At 40.5% G+C, this 14,794-nt stretch overlaps 2 pseudogenes; both read right to left on the reverse strand.

Moving 5' to 3' along the window:
- Positions 1 to 10,387: 10,387 nt before the first annotated feature.
- LOC119924394 lies at positions 10,388 to 11,341 on the reverse strand (annotated as a pseudogene).
- A 1,760-nt stretch (positions 11,342 to 13,101) lies between these two features.
- LOC119924341 lies at positions 13,102 to 14,172 on the reverse strand (annotated as a pseudogene).
- Between the last annotated feature and the right edge of the window lie 622 nt (positions 14,173 to 14,794).

Consider the following 14,794-nt stretch of genomic DNA (forward strand, 5'->3'; position numbering starts at 1 on the left):
AAGTGGGTAGAATTATAAGGGCCTCTAAAGCTAAAGGAATTATTTTAGTAAATGTCTTGCAAGAGCAGGGAAGCTTCGGTAAGGTGGGGAAATCACAGAAATAAATGATGATAACATTGGGTCTGCTGAAGATTAATATAAACCAACAAAATTCCCTAATATGGTGTTAAGTGCATAATAAGCACTTAATAAATATGATTAATATAATAAATGATTATATTATTATGATTAATCATAATAAATATGATTAATTGATTGATTAACAAATTTCCTAAATAGAGGCCTACTAGCCTAAGGACATGCAATCTCATAGATGTAGTCTTTGGATAAGCCAGCAGGAGCAGATGACTACGTATTGATTACATACCATCATGGTCAAAAGAGAGCACTTAGCTGGTCCAAAGATAGTAGTGATAAAGAATTAGACAGCACACTCCATATATGAAATACTTCCCTTCTCCAAAGGTTTGTTCTCAAATAACTTAGAAGCGGTGGTTGAGGACTTACCCACATCTGTGAAGGACAAGTGGCTAAGAAAAAAATAATGTTCCTCAAAAGGGTGACCATGTAAGTCTCTAGAAACAGCCTAAAGAGGGTGATTTGGGCCAGTGGATCATTTGTCAATGCAAAAAGAATGAATTCCATGACAGCAGTTTGATTTCCAACAGCCATTTATCAGCCACTTCTGTTTTGGGAGATGAAATTGGAGACTAAATTAGAACACAGTAGTACAGAAGGGTATCCACAATTCATAGGAAAGCTTCCAGAAAGAATTCCGTTTTTTTAAAAAAGGAGACATTGTAGTAGAAAAAAACATTAAGGTTAAGATAACAAAAATGACTTTAGAAAGAAAGATAAAGTTACAGTCAATCAATTAATGGTATTTATTGAGTGCAGTCCCTCTATTAAGTGCTTGGGAGAGTACACTGGAATAGGTATACATGATCCCAACCCTCAACACTTGTCTTATGCCGTTGAGTCATTTCCGACCCATAGTGACACCACGGACACATCTCTTCCAGAATGCCCCGCTCTCCATTTGCAATCGTTCTGGTAGTGTATCCATACAGTTTTGCTGGTAAAAACACAGAAGTGGTTTACCATTGCCACCTTCCATGCAGTAAACCTGAGTCTCCTCCCTCGACTCTCTCCCATGCCACTGCTACCCAGCAAGGGTGAGTTTTGATTTGTAGCATTCATTCATTCATTCAATCGTATTTATTGAGCACTTACTTATGTGCAGAGCACTGCACTAAGCACTTGGGAAATACAAGTCGAAAGCATATAGAGACGGTACCTACCCAACAATGGGCTCACAGTCTAGAAGGGGGAGACAGACAACAAAACAAAACAAGTAGACAGCTGTCAAAACGATCAGAATAAATAGAATCATAGCCATATGCACATCATTAATAATAATAATGGCATTTATTAAGCACTTACTATGGGCAAAGCACTGTTCTAAGCACTGGGGAGGTTACAAGGGGATCAGGTTGTCTCACGGGGGGCTCCCAGTCTTAATCCCCGTTTGACAGATGAGGTAACTGAGGCACAGAGAAGTTAAGTGAGAAACAGCATGTCTCAGTGGAAAGAGCACGGGCTTTGGAGTCAGAGGTCATGGGTTCAAATCCCGGCTCCGCCAATTGTCAGCTGTGTGTCTTTGGGCAAATCGCTTAACTTCTCTGTGCCTCAGTTACCTCATCTGTAAAATGGGGATTAAGACTGAGCCCCACGTGGGACAACCTGATCACCCTGTAAACTCCCCAGCGCTTAGAACAGTGCTTTGCACATAGTAAGCGCTTAATAAATGCCATCACTATTATTAAGTGACTTGCCCAAAGTCACACAGCTGACAATTGGTGGAGCTGGGATTTGAACCCATGACCTCTGACTCCAAAGCCAGGGCCCTTTCCACTGAGCCATGCTGCTTCTAAGTAGCAGATTGCCCTCCACTTACTAGCCACTGCCCAAGCTAGGAATTGATTGTGTAGGCCTCTACTTGACACTCCCTCTTGTAGCCAAGACCGGTGGAGTACTGGAAACTCTCCAGGTGCTTCCCTGAGAGGGGAACCCTCATCAGTGGCCCCAATAAAATACCCTTCGTGATTACCAGTTTAAACTTCCTGAGGGTACTTATGCATTACATAAGTGGACAATTTCTCCCCACTGGAAGTATTTAACAATAGCATTAATAATTTTCTGTCAGGGATAGTTTTAAGTGAGACCTTGCATTAAGTCAGAGGAACAAATTAAGTAACATATTCAGCTTCCTAATTCCATAAATACATTTCTTACATTTCAGTAATAATGACTGACATGAAATAAATTATACTTTTTACAAGTAAAGTCTTAGAGGAGTAGTACGATTTTGAATATTTACGGTTCCTGCATCCGTGCATTCTAATGTCCATATCTCTTATTGGAGAAGCAGCGTGGCTCAGAGAAAAGAGCCCGGGCCTTGGAGTCGGAGTTCATGGGTTCAAATTCCAACTCTGCCACTTGTCAGCTGTGTGACTTTGGGCAAGTCACTTAACGTCTCTGGGCCTCAGTTCCCTCATCTGTAAAATGGGGATTGACTGTGAGCCCCCCGTGGGACAACCTGATCACCTTGTAACCTCCCCAGCGTGTAAAACAGTGCTTTGCCCATAGTAAGCGCTTAATAAATGCCATTATTATTATTATTTCCTGTACCATCTTTTCTTTTTCTTTCCCATTTCTTTGGTTCCCAAAGTCCCTTAGCTAATCTGATTCTCACTGGGAATTTATCAGCTTTGCCTCCAGGTTCAGTGGAATTGAACTGCCTCAGCATTGCATAATTCAACTCACTAAATTTGTAGATATTTTGTTGAAATAAATGAGAAACCCATGGACAATCACGTATACTCCCTGCTTTGGTAAACAAGATTAAGGCAACTTGCAATCAACACGATGGAAGCATTGACCTTTGAATTCATCCCCTTGACTACCTTATTTATTAATAGATTCCCAAACCTGTCTAGCACACAGTCAGCATTTCTATTTGTTTGATTTATGCAGGTACTAGTTATTGGAGAAACTTAATCTAATGGATCAATTAGGCACCTTAAACAATAAATAAACCTAATTAGATCAATTTCTGGGAATTTACAGACCCTGCCTGACTCATTGCAAGGCAGCATGGTGTATTGGAGAGAGCACAAGCCTGTAAGTCAAAAGGTCATGGGTTCTAATTCCAGCTCTGCCACTTGTCAGCTGTGTGACCTTCGGGAAGTCACTTCACTTCTCTGTGTCTCAGTTATCTCATCTTTAAAATGGGGATTGAAAGTGTGAGCCCTATTTGGGACAGGGACTGTGTCAACCCGATTTACGTGTATCCACCCCAGCACTTAGTACAATGCCTGGCACATATAAATGCTTAACAAATATTCATTTATTTACTCATTCATTCAAGTGTATTTATTAAGTACTTACTGTATGCAGAGCAGTACACTAAGTGCTTGGAAAGTACAATTCAGCAATTAATAAAGACAATCCCCATCCAACAAAGGGCTCACAGTCAAGAAGGGGGTAGACATAAAACAAAACAAAACAAAGCAATAAGACAGGCAATATCATAATTATTATTATTCCAGTCCCAGCTCCATCACTGATCTGCTGTGTGGCCTTGGGTAAGTCACTTGACTTAGCTGTGGCTCAGTTACCTCATCTGTAAAATGGGGATTAAGACTGTGAGCCTTCCATGGGACAGGGACTGTGTCCAACCTGATTTCCTTGTATAGACCCCAGCACTAAGTTCAGTGCCTTACACATAGTAAGGGCTTAACAAATACCATTATTATCATTAATATTTTATTTCACCTCAAGTTCTAAGAAGATTGAAAGGGAACCATCCAGACATGGGTATATTAGGTTCTGTGTTGCACTGGGACTAAATCCCAAAAGCATAATGCTATCCCCAATGTTATTCCCAGAATTAACAATAAAATGAATATCCTTAAGATCATGTAAGGAATGGGAATAAGCATCCTCAAAACGCTATATTTTTAACTCGTAACCAAGAAGATTATTTGCAGAGGATATGAGAGGAAAGTATACTTCAATTTTGGTTAGAATGCTGGCATGTATTGAATCACTTTAGTTCCTGGGCAGGCTGCTAGCTGTTTGTGCTTGTGTTTGGATCAATCAATTAATCATATTTACTGAGGGCCTTGTATCTCAGTTGTTGCAATTGGTTTATTTGGGGTTATTAGGCACTTAGCTAGCTTTTAAGAGCTGTACCTTTCAATGTCTGTGCCTTCTCCCAACTTAGATTGCAACCTCCTTTATAAAAGCAACCATGTCTGCTGATTTTCACTGTGTCTAAGCCTGGCATTTTCACACCGAGGTGGAAGGTGCTCAAAGGAGGTACAGCTATGAGAGATATGAACAGTTTTATGAAGAGTATTACAAATAGTTTATTAGGTTCAATTTGAGAAATCCAATTTCAAACAGCGCTCTGAATGTTGTAGGCACCCAATTAAACATCATCAATCGATTGATTGATTTTCCTTTCAAATCTTAGCAAGTCCTAAAAACCTGGGCTTCCAAGCCAAGAGCAAAATGGAAATTTCTCACTGTTATCAGCCAATCTACTACTACAATCTTTCTATTTTTCCTTAAACATATGTCATGTATCTGCACTTTCATCTCTACTCATACAAAATTTTCAAAGCTATTGTCAGAGATTCTATGAAAATATAATAAACTATATTAGGACAACAATTTTATATCATTCATTTTTCTGAGGACAAACCAATATATCTTTGTTCCTCAGGCTATGAATCAAGGAGTTCAACAATGGGATCATAACCACACAGAGCACAGACATCATCTTGCTTTGGGCTATTCAATTATCAGAATTATCAGGTAGGAGGGGACAAGGTGATTGATTTTTTTAAAGCCTTTGGAATGGAGTTTCTGTTTGATGCAGAAGTGGATGGGCAGTCACTGGAGGTTCTTGAGAAATGGGGAAACATGGACTGAACATTTTCGTAGAAAAGTGGTCTGGGGGCAGAGTGAAGTATGGATTGGGGAGGGACAGGCAGCAAGGAGGTCAGCAAGGAGGCTGATGAAATAATCAAGGCAGGGATAGGATAAGTGCTTGGATTAGCATGGTAGCAGTTTGGATGGAAAGGAAAGGGTGGATATTAGTGATGTTGTGAAGATTGAACTGATAGGATTTGGGGACAGATTCAATATCTAGGTGAATGAAAGAGATGAGGTTACAGGCTTGTGAGACAGGGCAGATGGTGATGCTAGCTACAGTGATGGGAAAGTCATGGGGAGGGGAGGGATTGGCGAGAAAATAAGTATTTCTGTTGTGGACATGTTAAGTTTGAGGAATAGGTGGAACATCCATGTAAAGAGGTTCTGAGTGCGGGAGGACATAGGAGACTGCAGAGAAAGAGAGAAATCATGATTTAAAAATACTGTAATTAATATTATTCTTGGTAGCTCTCCCAACTGTGAGTGTTGACCTAATGACTCTGCTCATGAGGCCAATGAAAAGGAATCAATGTCATAAATCAGCAACATCTCCAATTGTAATATGGAGATTTCTTTCCATGAAAAGTAAAATAACATCTTTCCTAACAGTACTTCTTATAGATTGAGAGTTGCAACATCAATAAACTAAGAGGTTGTTCTGCAAATTCATTTTAATTCCTTTGAATCTGTTTGAGATAGGCCTCCCCAATAAATCCCATTATTATACCTCATCTATTATTCCTGACAATCAAAATCCCAATCAAACCCCTTCTTACCTCTGGTAAGAAGAGGAAAGAACTCCAGATGGATTGCAACAGGATGCAGCCAGTTGTATTTCATTTGCTACATTGAGGCATGGAATATTTGAAGCTCAGCTGTATTCCCAGGGCCACCTGAGTCACAAGCATATAAAGTCCCTTTTAGACTTTAGAAGAGCTGGGAATGATGCAATTTAAATTTTGTGTTTATTTGGCTTACCAATATTTGATTGTAGTTTTAATTAAGCCTGAAATCAAAAGTCAAAAAAATACAAATTATTCTGAACATGAAAAATATATTTGGTCATCAAGAGAATTTGGTGCTATGGTCTGTATCAGATGAACTTATATTTATTTATTTTGAGGGTTAGATAGGGAAGCGACACATGTTAGAATGAGTTGTCCAGGTGGATTTTGGAGAATAATATCATTGGGGCTACAGCCAGCTAGTGCCTTTCCAAATTACCTTATTTTCCTGCATGGAGGAGGGAGGTTAGGCAAGTATATATATATAAGTGGACAAAGAACGCCTACCCTTCTAATACCCATTAACTATCAAACAAGAGCATGGCTGCAATTCGAGTTTGGGGTAATTTCTTGCCCTGTTGGGCAACCCAGATTGGACAGGAGAACAGAAGGAGAGTGAAAGAAGCCACTTCTCCCCTCACACTCTAGAGTTACCTTACAAGCATTTCCCCTTAACTCAGGGAAGCAAAATAAACTCCACTGGTGTGGCAAACATAGAGGCTGCTTCAGATGTAATGACAGAGTGAGTGAAAGAAGTGGTGGGGAAGGGAAGACTATAAAACGAACTCCATTGTGGATTGAGTATATTTTGATACGTTCATTCATTCATTCATTCAATCACATTTTTTGAACACTTACTATGTGCTGAGAACTTGTACTAAGTTCTCAGAAAGTACAATACAGCAATAAAGAAAAACAATCCCTGCCCACAATGGGCAACGGGCTTACAGTCGAGCTGGGGGGAAACAGACATCAAAAAAAGTAAACAGGCATCAATATAAATACATAGAATTATAGATATATGCATGTATACATAATTTCTTTGGGGTGGTAAGGGGGGAAGAGCAAAGGGAATGAGTCGAGGTGACGAAAAGGGAAGGGGAACTGAGGAGAAGGGAGCTTAGTCTGGGAAGGCCTCTTGGAGAAGTTGTGCCTTCAGTAGAGCTCTGAAGCGAGGAAGAGTGATTGTTTGGCAGATTTTGAGGAAGGAGGGTGTTCCAGGCCAGAGGTAGGACTTGGGCCAGGAGATGGTGGCGAAACTGGTGAGAACAAGGCACAGTGAGAAGGTTAGCACAAGAGGAGCAGAGTGTGTGGGCTGGGATGTATAAGAAGAGAAAGGAGATGAGGTAAGAAGGGGCAAGGTGATTGAGAGGTTTAAAGCCAATAGTGAGGATTTTTTTGTTTAATACAGAGGTGGATAGGCAACCACTGGAGGTTTCTGAGGATGGGGAGTGACATGCCCTGAACGTTTCCTTAGAAAGATAATCCGGGAAGCAGAGTTAAGTATGGACTGAAGTGGAGAGAGGCAGGAAGTTGGGAGGTCAGAACGGAGGCTGACACAATAATCCATTCGGGATAGGATGAGAGATTGTACTAACGTGGTATCGGTTTGGATGGATAGGAAAGGGCAGATCTTGGTGATGTTATGAAGGTGAGACTGACAGGATTTGGTGACTGTTGGATATGTAGGGTGAATGATAGAGAAGAGTCAAGGATGACACCAGGTTATGGGCTAGTGAGAGGGGAAGGGTGGTTGTGTCATCTACAGTGTTGGGGAAAGTTAGGGAGAGGACTGGCTTTGGGAGGGAAGATAAGGAGCTCTGTCTTGGACATGTTGAGTTTGAGGTGGCAGGAGGACAACCAAGTACAGATGTCCTGAAGGCAGGAGATGTGAGCTTGGAGGAAGGGAGAGAGAACAGGGGAGGAGATTTAGATTTGGGTGCCATCCATATAGAGTTGATACTTGAAGCTGTAGGAGCAAATGAGTTCTCCAAGGGAGTGAGTATAGATGGAGAATATAAGGGGACCAAGAACTGAAACTTGAGGGACCCCTACAGTTAGGGGATGGGAGGGGGAGAAGGAGCCCGCAAAGGAGACTGAGAATGAATGGCCAGAGAGATAAGAGGAGAACCAGGAGAGGATGGAGTCAGTGAAGCCAAGTTTGGATGATGTATTGAGGACAAGGGGATGGTCCACAGTGTCGAAGGCAACTGAGAGGTCAAGGAGGATTAGTATGCAGTAGGAGCCGTTGTATTTGTCAAGAAGGAGGTCATTGGTGCCTTTTGAAAGGGTGGTTTTAGCGGAGGAAGGGGACAGAAGCCAGATCAGAGGGAGTCCAGGAGAGAATTTGAGGAAATGAGTTCAAGGCAGCGAATGTAGTCAGCTCACTCAAGGAGTTTTGAGAGGAAGGGTAGGAGGGAGATGGGGTTGGAAGGTTTAATTTAGATCAGGTCAGTTGTGAGCCCCCCAAGCATATGAGTGTGAAAAGACTGCTGAAATCTAAACAAAAGGCAGAGCAAGAAGAGTGGTCCCAAATTATCACAGTCTCTCAATAAAGTGGGAAACATCAGAGCTAAGGGAGGACTTGAGAAGGAAATGGGGTCACAAGGTTTTCAGAGCCACTTCCATAAATATCGATTTGGTGTCATAGATTATTAGTGTTGCCTCCTACATATTCTGGTTGGGAAGGCAATATTTAACACACTTTCCTCTGGGCTATTACGTCAATTTCCATAGAAAACTTTTTTAAGGCATTGTAAATCACTACAGTTGAAGAAGGAAATTTTAAAAAATGCTATCTTAGAACTTTGTCCACTCTCAGAGTCACACCTGGAGAGTTTCCAGTACTCAATCAGTCACGACTACGGGAGGGAGAGTCAAGCAGAGGCATATCCATTCCAATCCTAGCTTGGGCAGTGCCTAACAAGTGGAAGGCACTCTGCTATAAGTTAGCACTAAAACCTGCTGTGCTGGGCAGCAGCCACATGGGAAAGAGTCCAGGGTGGATACTCACGTTTCCTGCTCAGAAGGAGGCAATGGTAAACTAATTCTGTAGTTTTATCAAGAAAACTCTTTGAGTACACTACTAGAACAATTGCAGATGGAGGTAGGACATTCTGGGAGAGATGGGCCGATTGTGTTGCTATGGGTTGCAGATAATAATAATGATGGCATTTGTTAAGCGCTTACTATGTGCAAAGCACTGTTCTAAGCGCTGGGGGGCATACAAGGTGATCAGGTTGTCCCACCTGGGGCTCACAGTCTTAATCCCCATTTTAAAGATGAGGTAACTGAGGCACAGAGAAGTTAAGTGGCTTGTCCAAGGTGACACAGCTGACAAGTGTCGGAGCTGGGATTCGAACCCATGACCTCTGACTCCCAAGCCCGCGCTCTTTCCACTGAGCCAGGCTGCTTCGACAGCACAAGACAAACAAGAAATATGTGCATAAGCAAAATAACTAGAGAGATTTGACAGTCAGCTGGCAATGTAATATCTGTGTGCTCTGTGAGACACTGAAAGAATGTCTTTCCAACAATTTTAATTATTGGTTTACACTTGGTAATTAGCCCCTCAGCACCCTTCTGGACTCCAAGGCATGTGAATGTTCCTAGAGAAGCAACATAGCTTAGTGGAAAGAGCACAGGCTGAGAGTCAGAGTTTGTGGGTTCTAATCCCAGCTCTTCCATTTCTCAGCTGTGTGACTGAGCAAATCACTTAACTTCTCTGTTCCTCAGTTACCTCATCTGTAAAATGGGGAACAAGACTGTGAGCCCTGCGTGGGACAACCTGATTACCTTGTATCTACCTCAATGTTTAGAGCAGTGCTTGGCACATTGTCAGTGCTTAACAAGTACCATCATTATTATCATTTGTGACTTAGTCCCAGGTGGAAACATAATCAACACTGGTATTTACTGAGCACTTACTGTGTGCGAGGTGTTGTACTAAATGCTTGTGTCAGTACAATACAACAGAATTGATAGACACCTTCCCTGCCCACATCAAACACAACCGTCATGGCCTCATGTAATTTCATCATTGAGCCGATCATTCTAATTCTGACATAAAGATATATTTGTATGACTGGTTGGCATGAGGTTCGATACATAGCACAATTCTTCATCACTGATAGCTTCATCTCAAATTCAAATTTAGCTTATGAAAACGTTGTACTTCCCAAACGCTTAGTACAGTGCTCTGCACACAGTAAGTGTTCAATAAATGATTGAATGAATTTACAGTTCACTAAAATCTGTAATTAAAGCATGGTTCATGCTCCCAGGCTACCACAAGCTATTCCGTTACTCCTTCTTATTCTTCTCAGTATTGTAGCAATGACAGGGATGGTGAGAAAGGACTGAAGATCCATTATTTTAGATAAATTTCAATGTAATCAAAATATAACTTTTTCTAAAAAATAATTTTTTTTCAAAATCTTGATGTTGAATAAAATTCTACACCAGGGTGGTGGGTGGGTGACAAGGGAGATCTGAAAGGACATTCGTATTCATATGACTAATTTGAAAAGGTCTTTATATAACTTCAATAAACAGACCCTGGGAATATCCCTCGTAACACTGCCAAATCGTCATCATGATTAAGAAAACGTTTTCCTGTTAATCACCTTACTCAGGGCCTCCTTAACATCCTCATTCCTCAGGCTTTAGATCAGAGGGTTCAACCTTGGGATCATATTGGTGTAGAACACAGACGCCACTTTATTCTGATTGATTGAATAACTGGATTTGGTCATCACATATGTGAAAGTGATGGTCCCATAATGCAAAGTGACAGCAGTGAGGTGGGAGGTACAAGTGGAGAAAGCTTTGTGTTTCCCGTCCCTTGAGTTCATCCTTATTATTGTCAAGATGATGTATACATAAGAAATTGCAATGACAAGTATGGTAACCACTATTATTGACCCCAAGAAGATAGAAGGAATGATTTTAATAACTGAAATGTCTGAATAAGAAAGTTTCAAAAGTGGAGCAAAATCACAGAAAAAGTGGTTTATCTGATTAGGCGCACAGAAATGTGCATTTAATAAGCAACTGGTAAATGTCCAAGCATTCATACAACCATCTATGTAGGAAGCAACTATCATCAGGATGCAGACATTGTCGGACATTTTTCCAGAGTACAGTACAGGGCTACAGATAGCCACATATCAGTCATAAGCCATAGCAGCAAATAAGAAGCATCCAGTTGTCCCAAGAGTCACCGCAGAACACAGCTGAGCAATGCAACTGGCCAAAGGCATTGTGTAGAGATCAGCCAAGAAGCTTCCAAGCATTACTGACATTACACAGGAGGAATACTCAATTTCAACAGCAGCCAAATGGCTGAGGAAAAACTACATTGGGGTATAAAGCTTGGAAATGACCATAATTAACAAGATGATACTGAAGTTTTCCATTAAAGTCACAACATAAATCCCTAGGAATATCACAAAGATGATGGCCTGAAGGGTGGCATCCCCAGTTAACCCCCAAAGAATGAATTCCATTACAGTGCTCTGGTTTCTTCCAGTCATAAAGTATTCTAGAAATAGTTTCTGTTGAAACAAAAGGGGACCTTTCACTAAACAACAGATCAACGTGGTAATTATTGGACAAATTTTCATAAAAATATCTCTCTCCTGAAAGGTGTATTCATTAGATTCAGGGAAATCAATCAATCAATCAATAGTATTTATTGAGCACTTACTTTGTGCAGGGTATTTTTCCAAGTATTTGGTGAGTAAAATAATACCAATATAACAGATATATTCCCTGCTAATAACGAGCTTACACTCTAGAGGGAAATATGGGAAGAACCTGAATCAGTTCCCAAGAAGTCATGCATGTACTATGAAACGTGCATAGATTAGATTTCAAATTTAGGGATTGAGGTTAAAAGAGTCATTTACAAACCCACAGCCCTTCCTGGTAGCTGAAGACCCATAGAATAGAGGGACCATGTTCAAATGAGAGGCACAGGTGTTGAAGGATTTTCTTTGTTCTTCGGATGACTTTATTCTGAGACTGGTCAACAGCATCTACAAGAAAAATCAACTGGATTCTCCAGAGTGGGTAGAATTATAAGGGACCTTAAGACTGAAGGAATTATTTTAGTAAACGTCTTGGGAGAGCAAGGAAGTTTCAGTAATGTGGGAAAATCACAGAAATAAATGATGATTACATTAGGTCCTCTGAAGGATAATATAAATAAATCAAAACTCCTAAATATGGTGCTCCATGCACAGTAAGCGCTTAAGAAAAATGATTGATTCATTTATTAAAATATTTCCTAAATAGGAGCCTACTACCATTAGGGTCTCTTAGACATAGTCATTGGATAAACCAGTGGGTGCAGACGGCTATGTATCAGTTACATGCCATCATAGTTAAAAGGGGGGGCACTTAGCCTGTCCAGAGATTTTAGTGATAAGGAATTAGACAGCACAGTCCATATGTGAAATGCTTTTCTTCTCCAAAAGTTTTGTTCTCAAGTAATTTAGAAGTGGCGGTTGAGAACTTACATACATCTGTTGAGGACAAGTGGTTAAGGGAAAAATAAAGTTCTCCAACATGATGACAACATAGGTCATTAGACACACCCCAAAGAGGATGATCTGGACCACTGAATCATTTGTTAATCCAAGAGGAATGAATTCCATGACCATAGATTGATTTCCACCAGCCATTTATCAGTCACCTCTGTTTTGGGAGATGAAACTGGTGAATAAATCAGAACACAGCATTAAAGAAGGGTATCTACAACTCATGGGAAAGCTTCCAGAAAGAATACATTTTTTTAAAAAAATGGAGACATTATAGTAGGAAAAAAAGCCTCAGTAAAGATTAGATAAGAAAAAATGAATTTAGAAAGCAAGATAAAGTTACAATCATTCAATTAATCGATGATATTTATTGAGTGCAGTCCCTTTACTAAGTGCTTAGGAGAGTAATAATAATAATAACAATGGCATTTTTGAAGCGCTATATGCCAAGCACTTTTCTTATGAATCCCAGGCCTGTATTCTTTCCATCAGGCCATGCTGCTTCCCAACATTGTCTAAAGGAAGTGTTGAAGAAAAATTAATTTTCTGGCATCATAATTTTAGTACAGAACACATCCCTGGGATATAGACATTAATTATAATGACTTTTTTCTTAAATAAAATGATACTTTTCCACGAGTTGTACCCAATTTTTCATTTCTTTCAAACTTACAATTAGAATGTGTCATCCAAACAACAAACAATCTCGTAATTTTTTCTGACTGCCCATGAATTATCAATGGATTACCCCAAATTTTATTTAAAAATAATTATTCATACTTGGCCATTATCCTTTTCACTTCCCCTTTCACATCCTTGTTCCTCAGAGTATAGATTAGGGGGTTCAGCATGGGGATCACCATTGTGTAGAGCAGAGACACAACTTTATTCTGCTCCAAGGAGTGGCTGGAGCTGGGCTGCACATAAGTGAACACGATGGTTCCATAATATAGAATAACAGCCATCAGGTGAGAGGTGCAGGTAGAGAAAGCTTTCTGTCTCCCACCGGTTGACTGGATCCTCGCAATGGCACAGAGGATGTGTATATAAGAGACGACTATGGTTAGGACGGTGCTCAAAATAATGATGGCAGCAGAGATAGAAGAAATGATTTGAACCAGGAAAACATCAGAAGAGGCAAGTTCTACTAATGGAGGGAAATCACAGAAAAAATGACTGATTTCATTGGATCTACAGAAGGCTAAACCAAGCACACAAGTAGTAAATAGCATGCTATTTAAACAACCCCCGACATAGGAGTTAGCTATGAGCTGGACACAGACTTTTTTTGACAGGGAGATGGTATAGAGCAGGGGATTGCAGATGGCCACAAAACGGTCATATGCCATCATAGCCAGTAGGATGCCTTCTGAGGTCCCAAAGACAAAGACAGAACAGAGCTGGGCAACACAGCCAGCAAAGGATATTGTGTCTCACTCCACTAGGAAGCCCTTAAGCATCTTTGGCGTGACAGTTGATGAATACCAAAAATCAATGAAAGCCAAATGGCTCAGAAAATGGTACATCGGCATGTGAAGTTGGGAACTGGCCCTGATAAACATGATAATGCTGAGATTACCCACGATTGTGACAACATAAACCACGAGAAACAATGTGAAGAGGAAGATCTGGAGGACAGGATCATCTGTTTATCCCAAAATTACGAACTCTCTCTTAGAAGTGTCATTTCCATCAGCCACGTTGTTCAGGATAAAGATTCTGGATGAAAAACATAGATTTTAGAAGCATTCCAGTTGTTCCAGCTCTCGCCTTCACACTTACCTTTCCCCTTCACCCACTACTTGCCAGCCTTAGTCCTACCTGCCAAGTATTGTAACCATCCCTACTCTCAATCAGTGAGTGGTAATTATTGAGCACATACTGTGTGCAGATCATTGTACTAAATACTTGTGAGAGCACCATAAAATTTATAATAATAATAATAATGATAACAATGGTAGACATGATTCTGGCTCTCAAGGGGTTTACAGTTTTTTGGTTAAGATAAACACTAAAAAAATTATGACCAAGGGAGGCAACAAAGAGTAAGGATCTGTTCACAAGTGCTGAGTGGATGGAGTGCCTAACAAAATGCTTTGAAGGAAAGGACCAAGGTGTAAAGACGAGGCAGGGGGGAAGGAGAATGTGCAGAGGTGAAGCAGCATGATTTAGTGAATAGAGCACAGGCCTGGGAGTCAGAAGGCCCTGGATTCTATTCCTGGACCTGTCACATGTTTGCTGTGTGACCTTAGGCAAGTTACTTAAGTTCTCTGGGCCTCAGTTACCTCATCTTTAAAATGGGGATTAAGAGTGTGAGCCCCAAATGGGACAGGGACTGTGCCCAACCTGATTAACTTTTATCTACCCCAGTGCTTAGAATAATGTTTAGCACATAGTAAGTGCTTAACAAGTACTATTATTATTATTATTATTATTATTATTATTATTATTATTATTATTATG

The sequence above is a fragment of the Tachyglossus aculeatus genome, unplaced genomic scaffold (genome assembly GCF_015852505.1).
Source record: "Tachyglossus aculeatus isolate mTacAcu1 unplaced genomic scaffold, mTacAcu1.pri scaffold_97_arrow_ctg1, whole genome shotgun sequence".
NCBI classification, from domain to species: domain Eukaryota; kingdom Metazoa; phylum Chordata; class Mammalia; order Monotremata; family Tachyglossidae; genus Tachyglossus; species Tachyglossus aculeatus.